Here is a 21,472-nt window from a genome sequence, read left to right as displayed (position 1 = left end):
AAAAAACCCTGGAGAACGAAAACACGTTCCACTTCCCGTAAAGCCGGGAGGAGGAGCACTGAGTCACTGGAGCAGTTTCAAACAGGCTCTTTTTTAAGTTCCAGACACACCGTCTTTGAACGTCTCCACGTGGAGCTTTTAACCTCCGTGGGTCCTCTCCGTCAAAACCTTGTTGATGGGGCCGCGCTCCTTCCTTCACCCACCTTGTGGTATTTGTTCAGCTGCCAATAAAACAGCTCACTCGCGCACCGCAGCTCGCCCGGATCCCCGGTTGAACTCCGGGTCACGTCAGCGCCAGGTGATCCGGATCACCGCCGCAGAAAGACCCAACCGTTGGGTTGACGACGCGGTTTCTTCGATAAACTATCGTAACTGAGTTTTTGGTGTCGAACGAGTGCGCGATCGCTCGTCGCCATTGGGAAAGAAACAAAAAAAAACATATTTCGTCATAGTGTTTGCGGTTGACCGCGGTCAGATTTCCCTCTGTGCGTCTTCCCCCGTCTCTTCTCTGCTTCTGAGACTTTGCAAAGCTTCTGGAATCTCAGAGAGAACATCTGTCTGCACACAGCAGTGGAGCCCGGGCAAACTGGACTCTGTGTTTTGAGGAATTTGGCACATTTTTTTTGGTTTGTTTGCTGCGAGGGAGATTAGAAAACGGCGATATTGTTAAATCAGACGGTATTTCTAACTTCGTCGTGCGAATTTCATCACTGTAACCTCGGAAAAAACGTTAAAAAAACAGGGCTCCAACAGACGTTTGGACACCTGGATTTGCCACCGGCAGCTAAATCTAAAACCTATCGCGTCTTGACGTTGATCACACCGCGCTAGATGTTGACCTTTGACCTGCAGGACTGTCTCAGAAAATGAGAATATTGGGATAAAGTTCTTTATCTTCTGTAATGCAATTATAAAACCAAAAATTGTCATACATTCTGGATTATTCAAATCAACTGAAATATTGCGAGCCTTTAATAATTTCAATATTGCTGATTATGGCTTACATCTTAAGAAAACTCAAAAATCCGATCTCAAAATATTAGAATATAATGAAAAAAAAAAAATTGTTTTTTTAATTGTATACAGAAGATGAAGAACTTTATCACAATATTGGAATTTTCTGATTTTTCTTAATTTTCTAATTTTTTTTAGTCCCTTGTTATTACCTTCCTGTTGTTTCCAGCCTTTTATTTTGGCTTTTTTTTTCGCATAAGGCCTGCAGTGTGTAAAGGTGATGAGCGAAAAGTTGATACCGACCAATAAAAAAAAAAAATAAAAAAAAAAAAAAGTTTTTTATGACGCCCTTCTCACTTGAATGTGACATCTTGGAAAATAAAAAACAATAAAAATGTGTGAGCGGGTGGCTTAACAACAGCAAGGGGACGGTGTCAGCCAGCTGGCCTCGGTCACGTGATCTGCAGTTAATCAGGCCGTCTGTTGAGAGTGAACAGATTTGGGTCCACCTGAACTTTACTGTGAGTCAGAGGAGCTGATAGAGAGCAGATATCGCAGACTCTCCTCCCTCGGCTGAGTCAAGGGAGCTGTCGGCGTGTCTCATCGGGTTCAATATTTCCATAAATCTGCTTCCCAGATCATCACGGCGGGTACACCGGGTACAGCTTTCGCCCCCGAGGTCGGTCCAGCGCGAGCCCAGTTTGCGCGTTTTTTAAGACGAGCAAGGCGTAGGTGAGCGGAAATGGAAAGTTTAGCAGGAAGCGAAGAGGATCGAGTCCCTCTTGGATGTGTTTTTTTAGAGAAAGGGGGGAAAAAAAAAGACCCAGAGACGAACGTTCAGTTTGGGATGCAGTCTTGAGTCACTAGAGGGGAGTGTTCCGGTTTTAGTCGGTCCATGGGACGAACAAAGGCACACACACACACACACACACACACACACACACACACACACATGCTACATAAACACATTCACATACAAACGCGTTTTTCATTGCTCTGGCCGTTCACTGGGGGGACAGCAGTGACTCAGATTGAGTCATAGACACACACACACACACACACACAGACACACATGCATGCACACACACTTCAAACTCATCTCAAACTCTCACATACGCGCAAACACAGAGACGCCAAACCACAGCACCATTTTATTAGTTGTAGTCCTTTGAGCTCCTTAAGGAGGAGGGTTTTGTTCTCTTCGTTTTATAATCTGGAATTATTTTTATTTGTTTTTTTGCAGTAAAGAAAATAACAATAAAAGGATTTTTTTTTAACATGGATTCCCACTGTATTGGATGATGCGTGACCTTGAGGACTTTCACCGCACAGAGTGCCGTCTATTTCTAAAAAACATAAAAAATAAAAAAATAGAAATTTGTATTTAGAGTCGCTAGAACGTAGCAAAGCCGCCTGCATAAATATAAGACATTTATATCGACGTCGTGCCCGAATTATGTCAGATTAGCTGTGAGAACACCGAAACACCCGGCGCGAACACATCTTTGTTTCTTCGAGGGGAAAATTGGCAATAATTGGATGTCAAAAAAAATAAAATGCCAGACGGTCGGTCGGTAATCAAATAGGAAAGGGTTATTTGCAATGAGGGCACGGTTGTTGTGCGAATTTAGGGATGTAGTTGCCTGGAGGGGACAGGGGAGAAGGGATTTTGGCGATGTTTTCCGTCCACCCCCATCCTCGCGCAGAACCGATGATAAGAGAGAAAATGAAGTCATCGTTCCCTCGTGGGATTTTACTTGCCTGTAAAAATAAACCCTGCACGGCTCGAGAGGAGTTTTGCCAACAAGGATTTCGCAAACAAACAAATGTGCGTCCCCCTCCTCATCCCCACCCCGAGCACCGCTCATCTCCCATCACATCCCTTCAGCTTCAGGAGGACAGATTGAGATTAATTGTGTTTGTGAGGTTTTCAAGTGGTTGGAAAACAACTACAGAAAAAAAAAAAAAAAAAAAAAAAAAAAAAATGCCTTTGGATCGGTGAGTTCGGAGAACACGTGCGATCCAAAGAGGGCCTCATTTTTTCCGTGAGGGAAGAAGGAACGAACGTTTCACAACTCACAGGAGAGCCCTGGGGAAGGGGACGAAGGAGGAGGAGGAGGAGAGGAGGACAGATGGATGGATGTTGTAACAGAATGGGGAGGTGAAGGAGGGTGGTTGGCTGGCATGGTGTTTTGCGAGCAAATATATGCGTCACCAGAGCTATTCCAAGATGTACAAATCCACTCTCTCTTTCTCTCTCCCTCTTAACACACACACACACACATATACACATACACACACATGACATTTTGATAGGCTTCGACTGTTTCCTAGACAACAGTATAGTATTTTCAGCAATCGGCGGCAGTACTTTTGCTCATCAGATCTGACCGTTGGATGATGATTTATTCTTTTCTTTTTTTTTCCAATTTGACAGCTATAATTCATTTCCACATTGACTGTAATTGTTATAATTCGGTAATGAAACCCAGAGGGGACGCGGTCACCTGAAAAACGTTCAGTGTAAACATCCAGATGGACAGAGAGGTGAGAGGGTGAGTAGATGACAGGTTCTTGCATCACGGATCTATATTTGGATAATTAATTGGGACTTAAAAGGGATTTGACATCATTTGCGGGGCGACAGGACGTCTGATCAGACTCGAGCGTGGCTTGCGGCGTCTGACATTTTCCGCCGCTGGTTGATGGATCAGCTGATAAGGGGCATTGTTCTTTGTTAGCCGTGCACAGCTGGGCGGTTCTAACAATGCCACTTGTCCCACTCAAATTATTCAAAGTCGTGCATGTTTTCTCTTTTTTTATCACTTTATTTTTTATTTATTATTATCATTATTAATCTATTTATATTAAAAAAAACAATTTACAGCCATTTTATTGTATGGCTATATAAGTAACAAAGCAAATTCTATTTGATTTATCAATAGTATTAATGCTCTTAAAAAAGAAACTATTTTATCATCCCTCTTTTTTTATTTAACTTAATTTGTATTGTTGCTGTTATTATTATTATTATTATTAATCTTTTTTTAAATACAGTCATTTTGTTTTATGGCTAAAATGGGTCATATTTTTTTATCTGGTATCTGAAAATCACCTTGGCAACATCCATGCGCCTCTAAGGACGAGCTGTTCCAGGTAAGGTAAGGTACTGGATAATGTATATCAAAAATAGGGATGCAAACACACTCCCAAGATGTCAAATCTGCAAGCACACACACACACACACACACACACACACTGAGCCTCATGTCTTCTGCTCAAACTAACCAGTGACTTGGATTAAAATGAGCCCTTAACCAAATTCTCACCTGAATATTAAACCCAAACATGTCCTCCCTGCAGAGAGTGAGAGCTCCTCAGAAAACAAGTACACCAGCTGACACACACACTCATACACACACACACACACGTGCACGCACTTCGCACACATACTAAACAACAGGAAGTGCGTTGCCTGCTGTATTTGGCACAGGATGTGAGATTAGTAAGTCCGGTATGCCTCAGTGTATTATGAATGAGCACTCAATGAGGACCTCAGTCTCAGTCTAAGCACGTTCGAAGTGCCCTGATAATGTTTATTTCGTGTTATTGAGCCACAAACACGTCGAGATCTGGTTCATGCGTTCAAGATGCTACTATCTGAACAATGTTTATTCTGCTTGAGTCAGTGAAGACAGTCTGGTTCTTACGGCCATTCCTTAAATCCCCCTTGTCACACTCTTAATCACAAGTACAAACACATGTATCCGTTCCCTTCAGAGTATTCGGGGGAAATCCTGCGTCGTGGTCCAGGCCGAGTCATCGAACCCCGCTGTTCTCACGTTGCCTCGAGGGGGTCGTTTTCAGACGGGTCCCTCCGCGCTCACCAGCTGGCCACCCAAACATTAAATCCAGTTTTGGACTCAGGCGGACGATTTGAAACCACCCACGCGCGGCAGCGGCAGAGACATCTTCTCCGGCTCGCCCGGAGGAGGGGTCCGATTCCATCTCCATCGTGATCCAGTTTTTTTTTTTTTGGAACAGTAATTGGAAAAGGTGAGAATTATTAACGGCCGCCTCAGCGCTCCATCGGATCGTTCACCTCACGCAATAATAAAGGCTTCCGGCTCCTCGGTTTGGTGACGAACCGAACGATAGGAACTCGGCGGCGACTGATTTCGGAGCGCCGCTCGAAAGGAGACGGGAGGAACCCTGTGGAGGATATTGAAAAAGAAATCCTCTGGCCACATGAGAGACAGGAAACCTCCAAAACTGAACCCCATGTGGTTTGGAAACACAATACTAATTTGGCGTGTTTTCACTGCAATCAGAACCCATGTTGCTTTTTATTGGTCATCCCTCGACAAGGTGACGCTTTCTTTCGGTTTTCTCGTCATTTGCTCTCCGATTTGCTTCCCCGATAAACTCCGACGGGGAGATATTTCCTCGAAACAACGAACCCCTCTTATTTTAACTTTTCGGTTCATTCGCAAGCCCGACGGAGGCGCTCCGGGTTCATCTTTTTTCGACCGGCGGGTCAACCGGAGCTTGTGAAACGGTCGTGTTCCTCCCCCTTCTTTCTGATCCGTGCGATTCCATTGTTTCAAAATGACTGCGGCCCGTGTCAAATGTCACACCTGATAAATCTGCCTCTAATAACGTTTGACAAAGGCAGCTGCATGACAAGGAGGGTGTGTATGTGTGTGTGTTTGGGCGCACATGTACATGTTTCTCCTGCATAAACAAGGGTCAAGTGTTGCCCCAGGTACCGTCCCCGGGGGGAAGAATTCTAAACACGTCGCTTGTGTCGAGAACGTCCGCAAAAAAAAATATCAGCCCGAGGTCTAACGGTATGCTCGGCGGAGCAAAAAGTAATGCGCGCACATAAACAAAGAGGGGACGTGCAGATAAAGAAAAAGAGCTTCGGGGGAACAAAATTAGTCCGTGTTCTGGAGACGGGTTCGAAAATGGTTTTAAACGCCGGCTGGTTGATATGAATGTTAACACCCTCATTTCTGGTTACTGGACTCTGCTCGTAACGAGAAAAAAATAAAATAACGGGCAGCTGGAAAGCACAGAAAAAAAGCAAAAGTGCAGTTTAACCGTTTCATCGCCGGACAGAATTGAGTAGGCTGTGGTTGACTGACTAAAAGCTTTCTCCCCCGGCCTCCATATATTACTGGTTTCACTACATTCAACGCCGATAAAAGTGTGACACCGCCTAGCTCAGTTACGCCTGTCTCGACCGCTACCTGACAGAGGAGCGGCGTCGCTTTTTAAACATCGGCGCGGATGAATGGTTCCAACAGCCTCGGCTGGTTCACACCTGCAGAAAAAAAAAAAAACAACCGAGAATCCAAGCAAAAGTACGCCGGGTTCTGAAGAAATGAAGTAACCTCTAGATTTTGCCTGCGATTTCCCCTCCGCTGTGTTTCTTTCTCCCCTTTGCTCTCATGGGAATGGAAAGTAGGTGTTGAGAAGGGGGAAGTCAGAAAGTACATTCAGGATATCAATAACCAAATGCCTTGCATTGGTTAGTGCCATCGCAAGCTGACGAACACTTTCTCCAAGGAGTATTTCTGGTATTCGTATAGATCAGACTTTGCAAATACGTCTGGGTAGATGGAAATGATTAAAATAGCTCATTTGATTTAGTTCATGTGAATTATTGGTAAAGTTGGTGCTCATCCAAGTTTGACGGTAAAGGCTTTAACTTCCATCGCCCAATCTGGATAGCGAACGCCGGTCTTTCTCAACTTTTCGGCAAATCCACAATCTCGCTACCTCACCCATTAGCATGCCCAAATTCTGCTGTCTTCCTTATCCTCAGTGGTCCCAGCGCGCACACATCCTGCCTATTTTTGTTTATTTATTTTATTCTTGTCATCGCTATTGTCACTCTATTTATATTGTCGTTTTGTTCTGGTTGTTGGATATTGTCGCTTTTGTTGTTGTTGTTGTTGTCTCTGCTGTCTATTTATTCGTGGATGTCTTGCTATCTTCTGTCACTCTTTTTATATTCATTTTACTTTTTTATTTTTTGATATTATAACCGTCACGCTCCCTAAATAAAGCTTATCTTATCTTATGTTATCTGAAATCAGAAAGCCGTAGAGGCGTCTCGGGAAACCCGGTCTGATCCCGAATACTATTTCAACCGTCGAAGCGGGTCAGGAGTTTTTCGGTCGACAGCCGCAGGTTCATTTGGCGGCCATGAAATACAGGTTCCTCGATTCAGAATGCAATATTTTGTGTTTTTCAACTGACCAGTTCAACAAGGACTCTCTGCCTGAAGCTCAGCTTTGAGCTACTTGTGCATTTGCATAACTCCAGGCCATTACTCACCGCTGTCAGTCGGCCGTTGACACGATGTGACTTCAAAACACTGCAGGGTGGGGTTTCTTCTGTTTTTTTTTTTTTTTTTTAACTCAATTGGTTTCCGTCAGAGTACAGAATATAAACTATTATTATTCCAGCTGGAATTTCCAGAGTTGATGATTTATTATTATTATCTTACCATCTTCTGGTTTCTGCTAGGTTTTGTGGTTTTTGAGTCCTAGTTCCTAACATAAATGTGACAAATTCTAAGAATCCCCTTTGTCCACAGATGAGTCTGAGGTAGAGAAATGTTTATTTTGGGATGGTTTCTGGCTGTGCCACAGTACTTTTCTTTCATCATTCTTAATGAATTTGCGTTTTCTAACTTCTTTTAGGGTTTCTCATTATTTTCACTGGATTGTTGATCTTATTCATGTGAAATTTAAGTGGTATGAGATATTGATTTAAAGCAGACACGGGCATTTTATAGGCACATTCGGCCCGCCAAACAATTTTTTTTAAATATTTTAATAAGTATTTTCAATCGACATTGAATTCAGAAACTCTGTATTTCTTCCCTTTGTTTAATTTTGTATGGATGACCAGAAACAAAATAATGTCGGCACATTTAAATGATAATGAATGATTTTAAAGTTGAAATAAAATGCCAAAATATTTAAATTGCAATTTTCATTTTGTTCAATTTACTTGATATATAGTTGGCCTGTGCAGAAAAATTGATTAAGAAATGTGGCCTGCCAGCCAAAATAAGTGCCCACCCCCGATTTAAAGTCATGCATTATTATATCTTTGAAAAATATTTGACCTGAAATAGACTAAATTTGATCAATTTTATTTGATCCCCGGAAAACATGCTGTCACCTTTGACCTGAAACTGAACTCCTAAAAGTTAGATTATCCAGCACTTGCACATAAAAATCTGAGTTAAAAAAAGGAATTTACTAAATACACAAAAAAAAATGTTAAACATCCCAAGGCTGGCAACAGCAGAAAACAGAAAGAACACTCGGTATTTCTGCGCAAGAAGAGGTGCGACGGGAGAGAGAACGCAATGAGTCGGAGGGGGGATCGGCAGAGGGTCGGGTTTTCACCCATCCCCTCCGGCTTTCAAATAAGTTTGAGGGACGACCGATAATCATCGATCACTGATGCACCCGCGAGCCTGATCTGGAATGTAGAGGAGGATGACAGAGCTTTAGAAAAAAATAAAATAGGTACCGCTATTTTGAAAATGGATGTGAAATCTAACTGGCAGCCTGGCGAGGGGAGGATGAAACCGGAGGGAAGGATCACCGTTTCTTATTTTCACTTCAAAGATGTTCGGCTGCATTCTGGACCGTTTGTAGAACGATTCCATGGAGATTGTCTTAAACTGGTAAAAAGAGATTTGAAAGCTGAAATTTCTCCACCGGGGGAGTCATGATACCATGAGCTGGCAAGCATGAGGTTATGTGAGTACTTAGTCACCGTATATTTTGCTGGACGGGATTGAATACGTTGAAGCAATTATACAAGCTCTTGTCTTATTTGAAAGCTAGCGGAGACAGTCAAGAGCTCCCAAAATCCTAGTTTCATTCAAATAGTTTTTAAAAATGAGAAATCGGGTTAAGTCATTTCATACACACATGCATACATTACTTACAACGCCACGGGGAGAAAAAGTTGAGAGGTGTGTCAAAGTGGCAAACTCATGGGGCCGCGACAGGAACCCTGAGGGACACCGGATCTGATTTACGGTTGAGAGCGTGCACGGAAATGCCAAAATAACCTGTGGAGCCCGTTTAAAGAGACATCTTGACGGACATGATGCAGCTGACATCAACAAGAGGCACATTATATCGTGATATTAGCAGCGCGCGGGCGTATTTACGGTCAAAAAAGACCTTCAACGCTACAGTATGTGAACAGTTTGCAAGTTAATTCTGACATTTTAAAGTGAAAAAAAGGGAATTACATGTTTTTTTTTCATCTTAGCAGGACTAATTCTGGACTAATGAGCGTTGAAATTGTCTGGGAGCGGACGCGGTTGATGGGAAGGGCCGATCCTATCTTGTTAATATAGAAGCGTTTAAACACAAGGATGAAAGAAGGTTTTCAATTTGACTGAATTGAGGCTTAATTTTGCAAAGTACTCAAGAAATGTCCTCGAGGGAAAGGGGCTAAAATTCTGGGGCGGGGGTAAGAAGGGGGTGGGGATGCACTTATGTCATTGCAAATAAGTTTTCTTAGATATCACAAATTTTATCCACAATACTTTCATGAGTCATTGGATTTTGCCGTATTCAAATACTCGCTGTGGTGTTTATACAGTGAAGGTCTGTTTACATTTCTCCTCGTGTAGCAGGAAGTAACACATGGGGGATTAAAGAATGTGAGAGGCAGAAGACTGGGACATTATTCAAACAAAACGTGCCCGCATTTCCACCTTGTCGGCCTGCGCGGGAGCAAAAAAATCGTTTTTTATCTTTCCTTTGTGTTTCGAAGGACCGTCGCCAGCGTAATTTCACGTGCACCGCGGATATCTCCAAGTGAGGAAATAGGTGACGTCGAGAAAGCCAAGACGCACCTGGACGCGACTTTACCGGCAAACAGGCCCAGCGTGAGCCAGCATTATAACCGATTTAGAGCGCTGGGAAAGAAATCCCAAAGAAATCTTTTTTTTTTTTAATTAAAACCCCATCTTATCTGATGATTCTGCAAAACAGCCATGCGGAGAGTAAATCAGACACATGCAGCGAAACTTGTACATTTGTGAAACCGAGGATGATGGGATTGATAAATTGATTTCCCATTGTCGACACGTTATATATATATATGTATTTTTTAGCATCTTCATTTTAGTCCCGTAAACTGTGAGAACTTTTTGAATTCATCAGCAAATGACATTTTCTAGATAATGGTGCACCGTAATGCAGAATATAACCCGTTAATATCAAACTGCAAACATTTTGCTCAAATTGTCAACTGACCTGTCGCGCAAATATATCAAACGTTTTTAACTGAACATGTTCTCCAGATATTAAGCCGAGCGAAACCTCTGACAATAACGAGAATATACATTTGCGGTTTGACCATCACTTATCAACTGATAGAATAATGATGATAATAGTTTTCATTTGTATTATTATGTAATACATTAATTCCTGCTTGTGCTCTTATATTGGAATTGTTTGTTACGACGCTTGAGTTAAACAATACCAGAGTAACATTAAATGACACGCCACGATTTGTGTTTTCAAAGATGTAAAGTTTGATACGTGGAACAGAAATGTCATACCGATGTGTATCATTTGCTCTCACCTATTTCACCGAAGGACAGTGACTAATTTTTCCATTATCAGATTAAAAACAAATAAGCATAGTTCAGGGGTAAACTGCCAAAAAAACATGATAAATGGTACTGATGCTTACAAACACATGGGTGGGCACACAAATACACACAATGAAATTTGCTGTTGTCGTGAGGATGTGCATGACATAATACGTTCCCAAATAATTAAAAATAAGCATTTTACCCCAGTTTTGGAGTTAACATCCTCCCAACTGTGGGTCTCATGATAGGCTTTACGCTAAGTTTTAAACTTCACGCTATCCCTGGAAGGCTTTTCTTTTTTAAAATGTGAAAAGTGACCAAAGCCTTCACTTCCTCAAAAATGTCGTTGTGCAACTGGTCAAAAACGTATAAAAAAAAAAGTATCTAGTCCTAACTCTGCAGCTAGTACAGCCACACACACATAAACACACACACACACACACACACACACACACACACGCACGTGCAGTTTGCGTATTTGTCCACAGCCTGGAGGTTTATATATAAGCACAAATTATTGACAAGTCTACTTTTGTTTTTGTGTGTGTTTTGTTTTTTTCCTGGATGCTAATAAAAAAAAAATCCCCACCTACCGCAAGTGTACTCATTTACTCTGCTATGCCACCTTGAAAGAAAAAAAAAAAGTTTTGTAAAAGCTGGAGCCTATCTGCATATAAGAGCATGTGTGTGTGTGTGTGTGTGTGTGTGTGCAAAAACATTTCTGGTAAGGGTAGGCTTTGTCTTCTGATGTTACATGATTATAAATAACCGTGATGCAGATTGAAATTGAAGTTTAACAGAATTGAGCGACATTGTTGTTAGCACATCAATAACTCTGAGGACTCTTTGAATATCACTGTCATATATTGTTTTTTTTGTTTAATATAAAGGGATTGACATCCCAGAACCACATCACAAGGGACTTGAAAACTTGCATCACTCTTTAAGTATGAACAGAAGCTTGAAGGAGAAAAATGGGGCAGTGGGTACGTCGTCATTGTTGCTTATCAAAACACACATCGCTGGGCGTGACGGTCTTCATCTTCAAATGAATACATGAATATACGGCGGGTTTCCTCTCTTTGATGGCGTCTCGCGGCTGCTGCGAACGGTGACACGCTCGGGTCGAGATGAAAGCGACTGCGTTCCACCGTTGGGCCTCTTACACGCGACCCACTAATGAGGAATTTCACGCCGCGGCATCACGGCCGTGGCATCCTTTTCTGCCCCCGCCCCCTACGCCTTATTTCCAGGAAGCGACGAAAACTCGGGGTGCCTGGTGCGTGTGTGTGTGTGTGTGTGTGTGTGTCCGCGTGATCGTCAGCGACGACGAGAATTTAGAATGTGCCATAAGCGATCGCCTACACACTTTTACCCGAAATCGCGACACCGATCATGCAATCGATTACGGTTTCCTTTCCGCTTATCTATCAAGTGTCTGTTTTAGCGAGAAAAAAAACAAACCCTTCCCTTAAAGCAGATATGACAAGCGATACACACCGCAACAACGGGATTTATCCACGTGAACGGGCACAGAGACGGGGACCGCGCGCGGATTTCTCGGAGTTTCGTCCCCCCCAGGCTGTCTGTTTGCAATAAACACAAAATAAACACATCTGATGATTTCTATAATCGGCAGCATCGTTTCCCTTCGTGGTACCAAAGATAAACACAGTAACATATTTAAATTACCTGCTGGGAAACTGAATAGACCAAGAAAGGCTTCAGTCTAAACCAAAACCACAACCTCTCATTTCAGCTGTGGTGTGTAAATAAGTTCAGTCATTTACAAGCTTCTGTGATTAATGCGATTCTCCCTCCCCCCCCCCCCGTGCGTACGAGACGTCTTTCTCGCAGGTCAACACACGTTATTCGTCCGGGTTTAGCCGAGGAATGCTGCCGGGATGCCGTGCTAAGCGGGAGGGAGAGATGTTTAGGCGAGGTCTTCTTTTTAACTAATTGCGCGAAACCCTTAGTTAGTTGCGAGCGCGTACAAGCACGGGAGCACGCCTTCTTTGTGGAGTGAATTGAAGGAAAAGACGAATGCAAGCGGATTTTTTTTTTTTTTTTTTTTAATATAGTAAAACCCGACGACAACAACTCTACAAAAGCAAATTTGCAACCGCAGAAACAGACAGCAGTCGATAAATACGGCACTGTTCTACACAAGGGTGACTCAGAGAGCAACGTGTGACTTATAGCGACTCATCATTCGGACAGTCTTTACCCGGACCCGAATGACAAATCCGTTTGGATCCGCTCCTAAAAAAAAAATCCCCCTTCCTCCCCTAAACGACTGACTCGAGCTCCTGCCGTTGCCACAGCGGTGCTGCAGCAGGGCCCGCCGCCGCAACTTATTGAGGAAATGAGAACGCGGTGTACCCGTATCCTCCCCGCTGTGGCCTCTACTCGCCTCACATTCGCTTCCCCAATTTTTTTTTCACAAAGAGGAACCGCGGGGGCTGCGGCCGCGGTGCCGGCACATCCCTCTGCTCCTTGGCGTTCCACTCCTCTACAGCCCTTCCTGAAAAGATACCAAAACAAACAGCGACTATAACTGCACAAGGATTGCGCAATCATTTATCACACATTATGAGCTATAACGCAGGTGTGTGTGAGTGCAAGAGAATCCTTTTTGACCATCAACTCCTCCGACTTCATTATTGTTGTCACGATCGTCGCTTTATACCGCCAGTTTTTTTATTGTGAAACCTCCACCCTGATACTGGAACGAGGCTCGCTCCCTTTTGAGTTGCAGAGTCTGCTTGAAACCGCTTTGAAACCGAGCGGTTGCAAGCAACCCGACGTAGAGAAATTACTTTCACGCGGCGGGCTGTTGAAACTCCGGTGGAGGAGCACGTAAAAAGAGGTGTCGATTTTCATTTACGACAGAGGGTCTCCTCGCGCGGAGATCTGTCACAATCGAATTTTTTTTTCTCATTTTGTCATCAGCTGTGCAACATCAACAAACACAGGGACCCCCCGCTTTGTACTCTCTGCAAAAGGTGTATAAACAATTACATCAATAATGTTGCATGGCACTTAACTTTGTTGCTTTATTATTGGTTTTACCCCGTGGTCACTATCGAGTCATATTCAGCATATTCTGCGATCAACCCCTCGCAGTACGGAGACCTCCACTCGCTGCCCACTTTCACTTCTGGATTTTATGATGTCACCGATGCCGCTTAGGTGTTTTACCCTTCCAGACCTCAGGCTCCCCTGTTTAGTCATAATTACTGCATATTTTATAGCACGCAACGCTCGTCTTGAAAAGCGGGCCGGCTTAAAACGAGGCAAGGCGTTCGCGTAATTAGTTGTAAGTTGCATGACACATCCAGTCCGCACAAAATTGGCAGTTAGATTGAGTACGCACACGTAATCTGGAGGTTTTATGTGTGACAACCTATCGCGACGCCACTAGCCGTTTTTTATTGAGTGATAGCATATTAGCCGGTTGTATCCGCAGACCTATGATGTATCATGTTTGGGTGCCATTGGAGAAAAAAAGGGCGTGTATGACTTCTTACTCACCGTTTGACGATTTACTATTACACACGGTTAGCGCGACCTTTTGACCTTTCTTGAACCTCTTGTGTCGGTTTTAAGCGAAACACAACAACTTAGGGGTTCCTGTCTGCCTCCGGCCTCACATGTACGTTTGTTCTCCTTATGAATCAGACGAATAACCTGCGATCGGAAGCGCATAACGTGTGTTTTTTTGGCGATTTGTGAGATTTTTTGGCTTTTCTCAAGAGTCGCTCTTGTCTCAATGACTTCATGCTCAACTTTGACTCATCTGCCGTGTTTGAAGTTGTACAACTTTCAAATAAAACGCGAAAGAGAGCAAATGTCACATGAAATCCGCCCATGTACACACACACACATATACACACACACACATGCACACGTGCACACACACCTGGCAAAAATAAAACGGTAATAACTGGGTTAATTAACAGCGACCAGAGCAACATGTGTATTCACTTAGTGGAAGGAGAATGTACAACTTAGTTATTCTGCACTGCCTGTGTGTGTGTGAGGTATGTGTGTATATGTGTGTGTGTGTGTGCAGTTGTGTAATGTTATTGTGCTAACATGAAAGACTCATGTTCATGCGTGTGACTCACCACAAGTGTTTTCACAATTCCACTTTCGTATGTTCTTGTTTGAGACGTTTCGATTTCTGGACGTGACTGAAGCTGTTCTTTTCAAACTTTGAGTGTCATTTTTTTTTCCTTTTAAGGAAGTGTGCGTAAAAAGGGGGAATGAAGGCTCCATAACCACCGACAATTGAAAAAATAAACAAAACTATTCCAAATATTTTCCCGCTGCCATCCAGTTAATTTTCTTCTTTATTCAGCTTAGATTTCACTGAAACCTTTCCTCACGATGAATCAAAAAGACAAGTCAGTTAGGATAATATTCATAATGATATTTCTTTAAAAAATAATATTTGCGTGTCCGCAAAATGCCATACTTAGCCGATTTTCCGGCAGGAGAGAGTTACTGGTTATGTGTGGTTAAGTGTCCCACCCGGAAAAAAAAAAAAGGAAAATAAAGCCAAAATGGTAGTGTTAACTTTTATTTCCTTTTATAATTTGATATTCTATTATGTATATTCTGCATAGTCACTCTTACTTAATCTCATCTGATAGTCAAAAATGGAATCATAACATGCAAAATATGTAAGATGTTGATTCAAATACAGAATATGATTTGATAAGAAAATAACACTTTAATTAAAATAAGAATTCCACTTGATGATTGTTCATTCTTGTAAACAAATAGTACCTTTACACATAAATAAGTAACTTTAAGAATAAGAATAAGAATAAGAATAAGAATAAGAATAAGAATAAGAATAAGAATAAGAATAAGAATAAGAATAAGAATAATGTGATGAAAATAATAGCAGTTATGTTCAAATTAAGTAACAATTACTGACTGACTTTATATATATATATATATGTGTGTGTGTGTGGGGGGTTTATATATACATATACATGTACACACACATATATATGTATGTATATATACATTATTTTCTTATCATATATATCATATTTATGTTTTATTATTTTTATTGTTTTTTTAATACATATATATATTTTTTTTTTTTAAGCACAACTTGATAAATGTGAAAATGCATCCTGTTTTATTAAATATGATAATTATGGCCTTTACCCCCCCCAGTGGGCTCGAACAGTCACATCAGTACCAACACTTTGGAGGAGAATCGCGCTCATTTTTTTGACCCGTGGTCTTTTTTGCGCACCGTGACTCCACCCACATTCCCCCAGATTGCAGAGTGCATTTGCTGGAAATGAGTAAATGCTGGCATGGAGGCACACCTACACCGCATCAGCAGGTGAGGCCATAACAACGGACGGCAGTCGTCGTACTTATATACCCCGGCTCACGCTTTTCTCACGTGTTTCATCTCCTCCAAAAAAAGGCCGACTCAATTAATAAACCAACCAGGCGTGGAAAATCAGATTAGACCTCGTTAAATCCCGCACTTCACTTCCTCCTGCTCCTTTTTTTTTTTTTTTTTTTTTTTTTGCAGGATGGGCAGGGCGACGGAGAGTTTAAGCATCCGTCTAAATGGAGGAGAAGTGGGAAGGACAGCTCCATATGCGTTACGTCAGCCCGCGGGGACAGCCGGGGTCCGCCGTCTTTTCCTGCCACACTCATTTGGCCGCAGCAATCATCCTGTCTTGTGCTAAAGGTCTCCAGTTGCTACGAGGCTCCTTGGCACTATCTGGGAGCTACAGACAAAGAATGTGCTGATTAAATATGCCATCATTAAAGCGATTACATGCACAAGGCGGTTCAATTTCCCACAGGGAGCCAAATAATGATGAGACGGGAGAGGGAAAGAGAGAGAGGGGTTTTTTTGGCGTACGAGCGGGGGGGGGGGGGGAGCGGGGTCAGACGCGAGGAGGGGTGGGGGTGAAAGGAAACTCGACAGTGTCTGCTTGTTAGCGGTAATTTAAGTGGCCCACACACACTTACCGGACTGACTAACCATCTTCTGACTTCATGTGGCGAAGTGTGTTGTTCCCGCGCTCGCGGGGACAGCCATCTCCGCGCCTCTACCTGACTCACCACACCTACAGGCCGCTTCCAGGTCAGCAAGCTTCCAGCGGGGAAGACCTTGCCCAAGACTTGGAGACATTATTTCTGGTTCATTTAGTTAAAAAAGCCGTCCAGCGTTCAGTCCCCGAATAAAGTGTGGAGGTCGTCGCAGAAGGTGAAGGACGGTTAAAGTCGGAACGAAGGCCGAATGATCATCGTCGGCTTTCAGGCGTTGTTCCGTCGTGTCCGCTGAGAGAAAGTAATGTATTCAAAGTCAGAGAGCGGATCCTGAGCCGACGCCATGAGTAATAGTTCTGTGTTTTAATGCGTTTATTGTGTTTATTCTTAACACGATTGACGCAAAAACACACAGTTCACATGAACAAATGCACAACAGAAGCCTCAAGGAGGTGCGCAGTCTTCAACACACAAACACATGTGTGTGCATGCGTGTGTGTGTGTGTGTGTGTGTGTGTTGTGAGCAAGATGTATTTACGATTCTTAGGTACAGAAATAAACTGATCACTCTTCTGCTAAAACAAGCAGTTTATTGTTTGTAATTTTACAGATTAAAATCAAAAATTTAACAATAATCATGTAACCCCCATAATATCCCTGTTCCCAAACAGGTTTTTTTCTTCTATTAGTAATTTTGGGAATCATTTTTCCATTAATACAGATTAAAACAAACAAATTTGAAAATAATAATCTAACCCCTTATTAAGATATATACTATTATCTTGTGTTTCCTCATCACTGTTGTAGTTAATCTTTAATTAACTTGTTTTGCTTAAATCGTGGTTATAATAACCCCATTCAGCTGCATGTTTTTATCTTCTGTTAAGAATTTTACAGATTAACACCAACAAATTTAACAATAATAATGTGAACAAAAATCAAAATATGTACTGTTATCTTGTTTTTTAATTCATCATAGTTGTAATTAATCTTTCATTAATTTTTTGCTTAAATCATGGTTATAATTACCCCATTCACCTGCATATTTTTCGTTTCTTCTGTTCATAATTTTTCTGTTCATAATTTTACAGATTAACGCCGCCAAAATGGAATGATAATATTGTATCCTGTAATCAAAAATTGTACTGTCACCTTGTTTGTCTTCATCATAGTTGTTTTACTTAAACTGCAGTTGTAACAACCCCGTTCACTTGCATGTTTTTATCTTCTTCTAATAAACGATTATCTCTCACTGTCCCATTTCTGCAACGGAATTTTTTCCTTTTCCATCCCACGGCTGTCACCACACATCACACCAGCGCTCAAAGACGCACGGCCCTGCGCACGAGGAGCTTCTGTTCACCGCTTCGCCGAGTCTCGGTGCCGCGATGACACGTAATGAGGTGAGGAAGACGCCTCGGCCTCTGAGCCAATTAAAGGTCTCACTTTTGAATATTCCATTGGTGGCGTCCCTGGACGGCTCGTACGACAATTCGCGGTGGGGGAAGGTAAAACAGCAGATGGGTGAATCATCAAATGCCGAGAAATAGCAATTTCAACTGCTGTATATTTTCAGAAAGAGAAGTAACAATTCGGTATTGTAAGAGAAGGAGGACTGTTTGAGTCGGTTATTTGGGTCAGTCTGAAACTGGAACTGACCACTACCTGATGCTTCAGATTTCATTTCCATTTCCCTGCTCCCCTGTGGGTTTCTCCGCACTGCTCGGACGCTCAACGGGCTCGTGACCAGTGTTTTGTTTCGTTGGGAGCTGCGGCCTGGCCGTGACCCCTGGCTAACCTGCCGCCTGTGACCGCCACATATTCAGTAGCAGCTGCACCTGGTATTACATTAGATGCCGAAACCGTACACCCTCAACGAAATGATAATAATAGTTTGTCTATGTGTTCATTATCTATAAGGCGCTCGGGGGACGCTGGAGACGATTCCGGTTGTCATCGTCGCAGCGTTTTGAGACAAATAACTATTCGCTCCCTCATTCGCAAGTCACGTAGACATATAGACATTCATTATGTTTGTGGAGGTTCTCGGTGATCCGGGTCAAGGTGAATTCTTGTTGAAATGTCCTCGTCGTGGCAACCGGACTTGAATTTTTTTTCACTTGAAGACGTCACTCGGAAACTCCCCCCGGGCCATTAAAAACTCAACAAGCCTCTCGGATGAAGGGTCTTCGAAACGTCTTCGAGCGAAGACATTTAAGTCCAGTCGCCAAAACAAGAAGATTTCATCAAGAAGCCATTCGCTATCTCATTCGGACATTATACAAAGACAAACAACTATTTATTCTATGATTCACGTATCAAACAGAGACATGAAGTCCTTCACTCTCTCATTCACATATCATACAGAGACAAACAACTATTTATTCTCGCATTTACTTGTCATAGAAACATACAGCCATTCACTCTCATTCACACATTATAGAACGCCTTTCAATTTTTCACTCTCATTTACAAATCATATAGGAACAAGCTATTCATTCTGACATTCACATATCATACAGAGACATAAAATTATCCCCAGGCTTTTTTGTACCAGGGACTAGTTTTATGCATGAAAATATTTCCACAGACCAGTTAGAGGCACAGGAGTTCAAATCACAAAAACTTTTGTCAGTTCACGGTATTTAATCAAAATACGACGATTACACTTTACGTTAGGCGATTACAATATTTAGTGTGGCAGTAAGGCCAAGGCGGAAACAGTTGTTTTTCAAAAAAAGATCTGGAAGGTGTAATGAAAAAAACTATAATTTGTACCAAGAAAGCTTGGGGATCACTGATATAGAGACATACAGAGAATAACCACCATTCGCTCTCTAATCCGCTTATTATACAGAGACGTATAGCCATTTACTCTTTCCTTCACATGTCATACAGAAACAAACAAGTATTTACTCTCTCATTCACACATTTAGGCAATTTAGAGACCTCCAACAACCCACTGCCTGTTTTTAGACTGCAGGAGGGAACCCGAGCGGAGCATGCAAACTCCACACAGGAAGGCCCCTGTCAGAAGTGAACCGGGAACCTGCGTGCAATAACAGTGTGAGATAAATTTTGTCAAAGATAACATCAGCGGGTCGGAAATATAAAGATTTCGGATTTCATCGTCATCAAGGTTTGGCTGAGTTTGAGAGGGGGGGGAAGGAGGGAGTGTTAATGTCAAAAGTTAATCATTTCTCGCTACCTGCTCTTCCAAGCAACATTTTCAAGACGAAGCAAGGATTGTTGTGAAAGAACAAACGCGCTCTACAGCAACTTCTTTCCTTTTTCTTTTTTTTTTTTTTCAAACTTGTGTTAGTGTGCCCACCCCAGCAGCAGCAGGAAGACCCCCGGTTCGATGCCTCCATGTTACCTGAATGCAAGAGGGTGAATGGCTGTATGTCCCAGTATAAAAAGTGTGAATAAGAGGGTGAATTTTTTTTGTCTCTGCCTTGTGGATGAGAGAAAGAATAGTTGTTTGTCAGTATATGATTTGTGAATGAGAAATGAAATGGTTGACTTTCTGTATATGAGGTGAATGAGAGGGTGAATGACTATGTCTCTGTATGATGTAATTATGAAAGGATGAAAGGTTGCATATATATATATATATATATATATATGAACTGAAAATGAGAGTGAATATTTTTTCTCAATGACTGAAGAATGAAATAATGGTCTTATGTTTACATGAAGTGTGAATGGTTGCATGTCTCTATGACATGTGAATGAGAAGGTGAATTATTTTCTGTCACCATATGACGCGTAAATGAGAAAGTGAACAATTATGCTTCCTCTGTATGATGTGTAATTGAGATGGTGAATGGTCTTTCGTCAACATGAAGTGCAAATGAGAGGGTGAATTGTTGTGACAGCTGGGCCAGGCTCCGGCACATAGATAATGAATAATAAATAAATTGTTATATTTGTAACAACGACAAAAAACGCGCATTAAAAGTGTAACTCAGACGATAAGGGTGCACCGATGACTGGCAGATGCAGATCTTCAGGTCGGCCCGGTAACGTCGGACTCCATCTGACCGATGCTACGGAAATGTACGGAAAACAAGAGCTTTTGATTTCGGGTTGAAATTTCCTCCGCCGTGTCGAACTCTCCTTCTCGTCGAGAGGCCTTTAACGTGCACAACAGAGGCCCTTTGGTTTATGGAGAGAAAAACAAATCCGCCGCTGCCCTGAGGAAACACAGGGGCTTGAAAGTTGAACCAGAAGATACGCGCATGTGTGGGCACACGCGTGGGCGCGAGGGCCTCTGGGAAATGATTCAGCCGTCATTATCAAACAGGTGCTCGTTTCAGGCGCTGTGTTTTTTTTTTTTTCTCTCTCTGAAACGCTGTGGACATTCCATCAGTTGTTCACGAGTCCGCCAGCAACGGGCAGGAAGCCTGTCGGGTAAACGTGAGGAGCCCGTTCTGACCCCAGAAGCCCCCCCCCCCCCCCCTCCTCATCCTCTTTTGCGAGAGCGAGAGGGTTTTTTTTTTTTCCTGCTCGCTGAAAATCGTGTTCTTAGGGTTTGATTTGTGATTTCTTGCGCTGCTTCGGCTCAGGTATTGAAACCTTATAAATCCGGCAGAGCCTTTGGAATTAGTGTTTGATTAAAAAAGGGATTATTTCCGTAGGAAAAAAAAATCAATGTAATGGAATTTTGAATTAAAATATATATGGATGATAATATAGGGGGGGGCTCACAGGATTGATTCCCCTTCTGTGTGTTTGCATGTTCTCCCCGTGTCTGCCATGGGTTTCATCCAGGTTCTCAAGTTTCCAGGAGGTTAATTAGAAAAAATTGGCCCGAATGAGTGAGTG

Source organism: Fistularia commersonii, chromosome 35 (genome assembly GCF_037954325.1).
Source record: "Fistularia commersonii isolate RoL2024-O1a breed Wild chromosome 35, RoL_Fcom_v1.0, whole genome shotgun sequence".
Classification (NCBI taxonomy): domain Eukaryota; kingdom Metazoa; phylum Chordata; class Actinopteri; order Syngnathiformes; family Fistulariidae; genus Fistularia; species Fistularia commersonii.
This window is presented reverse-complemented; position numbering follows the sequence as displayed.